Below are 10,336 nucleotides of genomic sequence, written 5' to 3'. Positions count from 1 at the left end.
TATGTATGATAACTTTTAAATTTGCAGTAATTTTTGGCCAAATTATAGTTTTACCGCGTATTTCTATTAGAAAAGTTTCGAAAATTAACTGGTCATCAACAGTAAATTCAATTTTCATCTCTATATATATTGACGGCATATTGTTCTTTTACCGTACTTTTATAAATTCATTAATCTTGAAAGAAAAAATTACTGGTGAATGATCAGACCTGTAACTACTATCAATTTTAACATCACTAACAAAGTGAAAAATATTATCAGAAATCAGAAAAAAGTCTAAAAGAGATTGTTTAACGGTATTTTTGCCTCCAACATTTTATTCTTGATCTTTAATATATTGTTCCGATTATACTGTTGCAATAAAAGCAACTTAAAATATTACTTACCAAGGTTTAATGTATTGTCCATGTAATCAAGAAATTCTGTGAATAAATTGTCAGAGTTAAGTACTGGCAAATCCGCCCCTAGATTGACACAATCTTGTCGACTATTTATCCATGTCATATAACTGCCAGGAATATGTTTGACACATGCACAACTTTCAGATAAAACATCATACCCATATGGACAATCTGCAATATTAAGTTTCAAAATGTATAAGTGTGTTGTGAAATAATGTCGTTTTAAATATATCCCATTGCATTAATGTACTTGCAAAAAAAAAGCTTTTGAATATATCAACAGTCAATCAACCAGCCAAAAGTCAACATATCAGTCTCAACCCTCCCCATTTACCACTAATAATTATACATGCACTACTTCCATTTACTTTCTTTACCTAAACATGTGTTATGGTTAAAACAAGGACACCATCATTAGCACCAGTTCCAAGCAAGGGTTGTAATGTTTCTGACTTAGGCATAACACCTTAAATCCGTAACAAATATAAGGTTTTTTTTAAACCGACTTTGATTGACGTATTTTCATGTCGTTGAAAATTAACTGACTGCTTTCTTGGTCTTGAAATACAAAGTTTATCTACTAGTTTTAATTGACTTTGAAACATTAGTGGCTGATGTCAGCGTAGTTCCGATCTGACTCACCATTCTTTTTTAAAAGGACTATTTATTTGTTGAAATTTTACACTTCTGTAACATATATAAGTATTGAGGGCTCACACACACGTTTACATCCACTTAGTTTGAAATGTGTCAAGTAGATACAGGTTAAACCTGTATTTCAGTGGCTTTTAATTGATTGAGTCATAAAAGTCTTATATTTTAGTATTAATATGGCTCTGTTTTTCTTGTGTTCATTTTAAAACATTTTGTCATTCCTCCGCCTTGTATAGCTTACTGTAGGATAGGTGTTTTTATTCATTATCAAAGAAACCTACCTGTGACCTATTATAGTTGTTAACATCTTTGTCCATTTAGTATTGGCTGACAGTTGTATAAATGGCATTCATAATACGTCTTATTTTTATAGTATTTAGTAGTGTTTACAAAACTTCAGTTAAATATAAACAGATAAATAAAGACTTATTAACCCTTAATATCTTACGTGCTACTGAGCATCTTTTAAAATGAAAAATATCAGTGCTGTCAGAAATAGGTCCTTGTTGATCGCTCGTAGTGAGTAGAGTACACCTGCTCAATTGAATGTCAAACAGATACGACTGACACGCAGAAATGGTGTTGCACATGACCGAACATTCAACTTTTGATCTTGCTGTTTCTAAGAACATCACTTCATTAGGCGGATTAGTGCCTACTCCTGTGGATTTGTACCATTTTACTGGCAGAACCATTGCTGAAAAATATATCATGCAATCGAAAGTCATACTTAAATCAAAATTCAAAATCCCAATGATTTTTTGAAGATGTGTCTATGTCTAATTTGTATTTTGTAAACACTTTACAGTCAATAAAGTTTCTTTTAAAGTAAATATTAACTATTTACTGCATTAGTTATATAGATTTTTTGATAAATGTTCATTATAAATACACTATATCCCTGCACTTCGTCCAAATCGGTGATAACATTTGAATTTTACAGTCGTCTCACTGAATTTCCTAATTTTAGATTTTTTAACGTATTAGACTACTTGGTCAAGTTTTGACTTATTTAACAAAATGGCCAACGGAGATTTAAATATATGGTTTTTAGAAGAAATAAATCGGAATTGCACGTAATAACATTAACGGTACCAATTTTTCTGCACCAGATGCGCGTTTCGACAATACATGTGTCTTCAGTGATGCTCGTGACCAAAATATAAAATGTTCAAAGGACTGACTTGAACTCTACTGCTTGGATTCCTTTGTTTTACACCTTCCTTGTTAGCATCAGTCCTTTAAAGAGGAAACTTTAATTAAATACATGTTGTTGAATATTGTATCAGCTTGGAAATAAGTTCTAGAAAATCAGTCGCTACAGGAATGTTTAAGACATATATACTAGCGAGTTCACAACTGGGAAGCTGAAATTATCTCTGTTTTGTTCTTATCCGACTCTTATATTGAATTTCAGAATGAAAGTCTAGATATTAAAACGACAGACTATAAATGTTTAGCTCATAAATTGTTTGGAGTCTTATAAATCCATGGCTTTCAAAGATTTGGCTTTGAGCGTTCATAATGACGGAAACTCAAGAACAGCGATTCGGAATTATGAAACTTATATAACGTGTTTTTTTTTCATTTTGTACATCACTGGGTCAATACCTCCGCTGGTGGACTATGAGTCCTCGAGGATACCGTCTTAGCTCAGTAGTCAGAACTTCTGTACTGACATGATTAATAGCAATCATTTCTTAGATTGTCCGTTTATAAATTTTGAAATTATAAAGAAACTCTTTTTTTCTCCCTCAAGCAAAGTTTGTCTTAGATGGATTTGGCTATTCTATTTTGATGAAGGAAAATCAAGAAAAGCTCTACGGACGCATGCAATTTATATATTATTTTTTTTATAAACTCATTAAGTGATATAGATAAAATTGGGAAAAGGGGATATACAACGACATTGAAATTGAACATGTGTCTGTTTCGCTTAGTGTGTGCAATGTACAAGGTTTGTCAAATTGCGAAATAAAAGACAAATCCTGAATATCATGTTAAACATCAATAAATATTTACTTAATATTTGATTCTAATATCTCGAGAAAAAATGAAAACACAATGCTATGTATTGTCTTTTCTTTTGGACTAGGGTAATCTGTAAACATTTAAATCCAATGACAAACAATTAAATTTCAAAACCTATTTTTTTTTTTACATCGTATAGAGTTGGATAATCGATAATTGTAATCGGTCATCTCCTTAAGGGGGCTCGCGGGTCTAAATCATTTTTTTTTTTATGGGATTTCTCTATATTTTTCTATAAATGAACTTTATCTTATACTTAATAGAAAAATAAAATTAAAAAAATGGGGTCAACGTTCATTTACGCTCACATTCTGCCTTCGAAAGAAACATACATTATTGTTTATGTTCTTTTTTTCTGTTGAACTAATAGGAGAAATACTGGTAAAATCGAAATGAAAAAAAGAAATAAATTACAGAAATTGCTTAAATTTAACAATAATTTGTGTATGTACAGCTTATTCGAAAACAACAATAAAAAATATAGGTCACCGATGAGTTAAAAAAGGTCTTTCAATTTGAATACCAAAAAATGGCATTTTTGCACCAAAGGGAGATAATTTGGAGCTTTTTCAATGATATCTACATTTTAAAAGTCACCTTGGGCCAACACGAATTGTTTTTTTGGAATGATTTTTGTACCATATGATAAAGTTATAACTACTCTTTTCAGAAGATATCATAGAATTTATCAATCTCCCCTTGATTTTAACCTTAAAATGCTTTTTACAAAAATATCTATTAGTTGATTGATAAGAGATGTAAAAATTGTATTATACTGAAATCATTCAAAATAAATAAAATTGCGAATGGATATGGGGAATGTGTCAAAGCGACAACAACCCCACCATAGAGCAGACAACTGCCGAAGTCCACCAATGGATCTCCAATGCAGCGAGAAGCTCCCGCACCCGGAGGCGTCCTTCATATGGTCCCTAAATAAATATGCATACTAATTCAGTGATAATGGACGGCATACTAAACTCCGAATAATATACAAGAAACTAAAATTAAAAATGCATATTTGTGACATTAAAAGAAAGTTCTATATTGTAGGAACCAACCATGCCCGCATCGTTTCTGACTTGCATTTATTTTATTTTGAGACATAATTCATAAAAGAGCTCCTCAAAACACAGAACGGAAGCAGGTGAAATCATTTAACCTCGCTTTTTTCTATATATTTTATGTTATTTCAATAAATATTTCAACGTTTGTTGACCAACTGTCACAATGCGCTTGAAATGACGACTAACAAACATACAGTTAAGTCAGTCCAATATTTTGACTACGGTATAAATTGAAAATGAAGGTCAATAAAGGTGATGTTTCCAAATGTAGCAACCATATCTATAAATCCTGCATATGAAGTACAGGAATAAATCTCCATGTTTATTCGATTTTCCCTGGTTTGTGTTTCATATAATGAATTTCTTTGTAGAAAGTTACTGCTATATTGTATACAAAAATAAAGAATACAGGAGACATTCAAACGCATAAGCAATATAAATTAAAAACGCCATGGATTGAAACTAAAAACAACTTAAAGACGAATTACAGTCTACAAAGCACGATAGAAAACTGAAAACTGAGCAACACAAATCCTACCCATTACTGGTTCTTAATTTCGACACTCCGGAAGGGTATAAAGATTCTATTCCATATGTGACACCCACCGTGCTGCCCATATTAGTACACATACGGAGATAAGACAATTAGGGAGCTAAAATCATCTCGGTTTTGTTCTTAACCCTAATCCTTATCGTCAATTTTAGAGTGAACGTCTAGATATAAAAACTAATGACTGTAAATTTATAAATTGTTAAGTGCATTTGTAATTGCGCTTTCAGCGTTCCTGATGTAAAAACTCCTCCTGGCGTTTTGTTTTCAATATTCATTTAACAACATTGTAATTGGTTCAGTGATAAAGATAAATTTAGGAAAAGGTGATATATACATTGACAGTTAGGTTGGACATTTGAATATGCCGCTACGTGTATGTAATGTAAAAGGGTTTTCACAGTTTTGTTGAATTTAAGCCCACAACTTGTGATATTTACAGCATCATTGTATCGTACATCATATCTAATCTGCTAACTTCAGATTACAATTGCTTTCAAAAATAAACTTTTCAAATTGCGAAAATAAAAGAAACATCCTGAATATCATGTTGAACATCAATGAATATTTATTTAATATTTGTTTCATGTATCTCGCGAAAAAAATACCACAATCATGACATATCTTGTCTTTTCATTTGGACTTGGGTAATCTACTTTTGTAAACATTCATATCCAATGAAAAACAATTCAATGCCAAAATCTATTTTTTACATCGATTAGTGTTGCATTATCGATAAATATAATCGGTCGTCTTCTTACCATGAACTCTTTTCAAAAGATATTGTAGAATTAATCAATCTTCTTTTGTATTAGCATTAATTGCATTTTACACAAATATCAATTAGTTGATGGTTAAGAGATGTAGAAATGCCATTTATACTGGCAACCACAAATATAAAATAAAATATAAACCTACGACTTTAATATATCTTTATCTTACATCATTAACAAAAACCATCGACATAATGATACATAAGAACCATTTTGCTGTAAAAAAAATATATGGCATTTACTTTGTTACCAATGTTTAAGCTCTATGTCATTCTCAAATATAGAATCCATTTTTTTTATATAAATTCATAATATTTGTTCGGTGTATTGAATTCAATAGAATATAACTATGATACTGTTATTTATTAAGAGGCGTCACAATAGATTTCTATGACAAAAATAAAATTCATTACATATTGTTTTGCTATGACATATCTTGTTTTATTGTTTAAAACAACACATCTTCTCGAAATAATATTATAATTAGACTTTCCACTTACAATTCGTCAATTTGTACAATCATTGCTGGCTGTTAGATTATCTACCTGTACAATGAGCTATCTGCATGCAAATATTCCTAACATTCATTAGTGACTTAATAAAAAAAAAGTGACAAATCAAACCTTATGTTCTAAGGTAAATCATGATTTCAGTAATTGAGATATACACAGGTTTCATTGTGTCACACTATCGTGTGCACGAGTTTTGGAAATATAACTATTGACACTTGTTTTCATCAACTACTTAATTTAAGGTCAAACGATACAGTTTTTATCCTATAGTGAAAATTTGATGCAAATTTGCATATGGGCTATTTTTACATGATTAAATCAAATATGAAATAAAAAAATGTACCTTAATGTGTTACTTTTTTAGTAAAATGAGGTCGATATTTCAGATATTTGCTCAAAATTCGGATTTGTGGACGTATTTTTTTTTCCGACAGAAATGCACAACTTTTTTGTTTTAAAAGATAAACACATTCTGTTGTTTGTTAAATTATTTGTAATTTCTCTTTTATTCAATAATCCTATAAATTTATGAAATTTGTTGTTAAGAAATAACTCAAATTTATCAATGTTCATGAATGTAGAAAAAAACGTCTTTTTTCGCTGTAAAATTTTCAAATTTAAAAAAAATTGCACTATTGACATTTACATGAAAATTGGTACAAAAAATCTTCATACGTATTCAAACTAAATTTCATTTTAAAAAAGAGGGGTCCATGAACTCGTTTAAAAGTTAAATAAGTTTAAATGATAACAATCAGTTGAAAAATGCATCTTTTCCCGATAAGTCACAGTTTGACGTCGCGAAAATAACATTTTACGTTAGCAACGTCATTACCTCCCCTGTAACTATATCGTATGCCCAACGACTTGCAGTATATATAGTTACTTAATTGGAGTTTGTACAAATAAGTAAGGGATGAACTAGTTTTAATTGATTATTACATGTAAAACAAGAATGTAAATACTTCAGTCTGTTTTCTTAAACTTAAAATAGATTCCTTTTTAAAATGATAATGCACAATTAATCAATTTTAATTTTGTATTTTTAATTGAATATCATTTAAAAAGCAAAATATTAAAAAGCATTTACTTAAAGGTAAATAATAACACGGTTCCTCCCCTTAAAAAGACTCGATATGCTATTGTAATACTTGCCTGTCATATTTGTTATTAGTTAACTAGTAGGTTATGTACTTGTTGTTAGGCCGCAAGTACCAACATTTAGAGCTTTTGTTTGAGTCATTAGAAGTAAAATTGTAAAAAATTCACAACTCCAAGGAAAAATCAAAAGCTCGAATGTATCATTCGAATGGATAACAACTGTTATATTCCTGACTTGGTCCGCATTGCTTAGTCTTTAGTATTTTATGTTTTGTCTTGTGTACTATTATTTGCCTGTTTGTCTGCTTATTTTTAAGCCATGGCGTAATCAGTAAATTTCCAGTCTATGGCTCGAGCGTTCCAGATGACGGAAAATCAAGAACAGCGCTTCGGAATTATGCAATTTATATAACGTGTTGTTTTCATTTTGTTCATCACTGGGTCAACACCTCTACTGGAGGACTATGAGTCCCCGAGGATATCATATCAGCTCAGGAGTCTGAACTTCTGTACTGACATGATTAACAGCAATTATTTCTTAGATTGTCCGTTTATAAAATTTTAAATTATAAAGAAACTTGCGTTTTTTCTTTCTCAAGCAAAAATTGGCTAAGATGGATTTGGCTATTTTATTAGGTTATTAATGGTCATGTAGATCTTTAATTGTTTCGGTTTTTATAAATTCTAGTTATCAAATAGCTGACTTTGAGCGTTCCTGATAAAGGAAATAAAAAAAGCGCTTTGGACGTAGGATATTTATAAATTCATTTTTGTTATTAACTTAGTTAGTGATATAGATAAATTTTGAAAAAGGGGATATACAATGACATTGAAACTGAACATTTGTGTGTTCGGACTAGTGTGTGTAATGTTCAAGATTTGCCAAATTGCGAAAATAAAAGACAGATCCTGAATATCATGCTTAACATTAATAAATCTTTACTTTATATTTTTATCCTGTATCTCGAGACAAAATGAAACCACAATGCTATATTTTGTCTGTTCTTTTGGACATTTAGATCCAATGAAAAACAATTCAAATCCATAACTATTTTTGACATCGATTAGAGTTGGATTATCAATAATTATAATCGGTCTTTTCCTTAACATGAACTCTTTTCAAAAAGATATCATAGAATTGATCAATCGCCCCTTTATATTAGCGTTAAAATGTTTTTTACAAAAATATCGATAAATGATTGATAAGAAATGTAAAAATGGCATTTATACTGAAATCGTTCCAAATGCATATTTGTGACATTTAAAGAAATTTATATATTATAGGAACCAACCGTTCCCGCATGGTTTTTGGCTTGCATTTATTTCATTATGAGACATAACTCATAAAAGAGCTCATCAAGAGGAACACAAAACGGAAGCAGGCATGATTATTTAACCTCGCTTTCTGCTATATAGTTTATGTTATTCCATTAAATATTTGAACGTTTGTTGACCAACTGTTATAATGCACATGAAATGACGATTAAAAATATACAGTTAATTCAGTCCAATATTTTGACTTAGGTCTAGAAATTGTAAATGAAGGTCTATAAAGGTGATGTTTCCAAATGTAGCAACCATATCTACAAATTCTGCATATGAAGTACGAGAACAAATCTTTATGTTTATTCGATATTCCCTGGTTAGTGTTTCATATCATGAATTTTTTGATAGAAAGTTATTACAGCTATTGTATACAAACATAAAGGATAAAGGAGATATCCAAACGCATAAGCAATATAAATTGAAAACGCCATGGAATGAAAATAAAAACAACTTAAAGATGATGAACAGTCTACAAAGCACAATAAACCACTGAAAACTGAGCAACACAAACTCCACCAAAAACCGGTTCTTAATTTAGACACCCCGGAAGGTTAAATAGGAAGATTCTGGTCCATATGTGACACCCACCGTGCTGCCAATATTAGTACACATTCGGAGATTAGACAATTCGGAAGCTGAAATTGTCTCTGTTTTGTTCTTAACCGACCCCTTATCGTCTATTTCAGGGTGAACGTCTAGATATAAAAACGAATGACTGTACATTTATAAATTCTTAAGTGCATTTATAATTGCAATTGATGAATAACCGAAACTGATGCGAGATTCATAATTACAATTTGTGAAAAATCCGAATAAAAACCAATGTTTTAGAGCTATCGAAAGTTACAATTCGATTTAAAATCTTAACTAAACATTTTTCATCGCAACTTTCCATTTAACATGTCTTAAAACAATACAAACATTTAGGAATTTTGTAGTGAATGTATTTGTTATAATCATTATTTCAAGTTTGATGTTCTTGATGCAGTCAATGTAGCCACAACTCTTTGTATCATTTAGTTAAACAACAGTAATAAATAACATGACGTTAAAGGTTAACGCTATGGTCTTTTAATTCTACCTACGATGTTCACGTATGAAGTATGCATCATATAAATATATGTACCACTCTTCAAAGAGAACAACACATCCCAATTGGTGCTCATTGAAATGCGGATTATTCATAAAAACACCTCCTTCAAGCGTAACACATAATATGTAATGCTTAAGTTATCCATTGGAATGTTTTTTCAGAAGCCATGATATAACACATTTTTCCTGTCGTACCAACAGTCTAAACCTTTTTTTTTTTATTTTGATTTCCTAAACCGATTTTTCATAGGTTTTAACTGGCATATAACGTTAAATATCACTATCTCTACATCCATGTAGATTAAGTTTGTAACATCTATATTGAGAGATATTTTACGATCCATAGACATGTCACACTAAATAAGTTTTAATTTATTTTACTGGTTGTTTACAATTTGAAACAGGTGTACTGAAGCTCTTTCATTATTTCGTTTCTTATAAATCCTTAGCTTACACATATTTGGCTTTCAGCGTTTCTGATGTAAAAACGCGCTCCGAACGTGTTGTTTTTATTATTCATTTACCAACATAGTAATTGATCCAGTGATAAAGATGAATTTGGGAAAAGGTGATACAAATACAATGACAATTAGATTGAACATATGTGTCTGCCGCTTCGTGTTTTTAATGTTAAAGGGTTTTCACATTTGTTGTTACATTTAAGCCCACAACTTGTGATATTCATAGCATCATAGTACCGTACAACATATTGAATCTGCTAGCTTTAGATTACAACTGCTTTCAAAAATAGACTTACCAAATTGCGAAAATAAGAGAAACATCCTGAATATCATGTTGAACATCAATGAATATTTATTTAATATTTGTA

This window comes from Mytilus galloprovincialis, chromosome 7 (genome assembly GCF_965363235.1).
Source record: "Mytilus galloprovincialis chromosome 7, xbMytGall1.hap1.1, whole genome shotgun sequence".
Classification (NCBI taxonomy): Eukaryota; Metazoa; Mollusca; class Bivalvia; order Mytilida; family Mytilidae; genus Mytilus; species Mytilus galloprovincialis.
The sequence above is the reverse complement of the archived record's forward strand: the minus strand, read 5'-3'. Positions refer to the sequence as shown.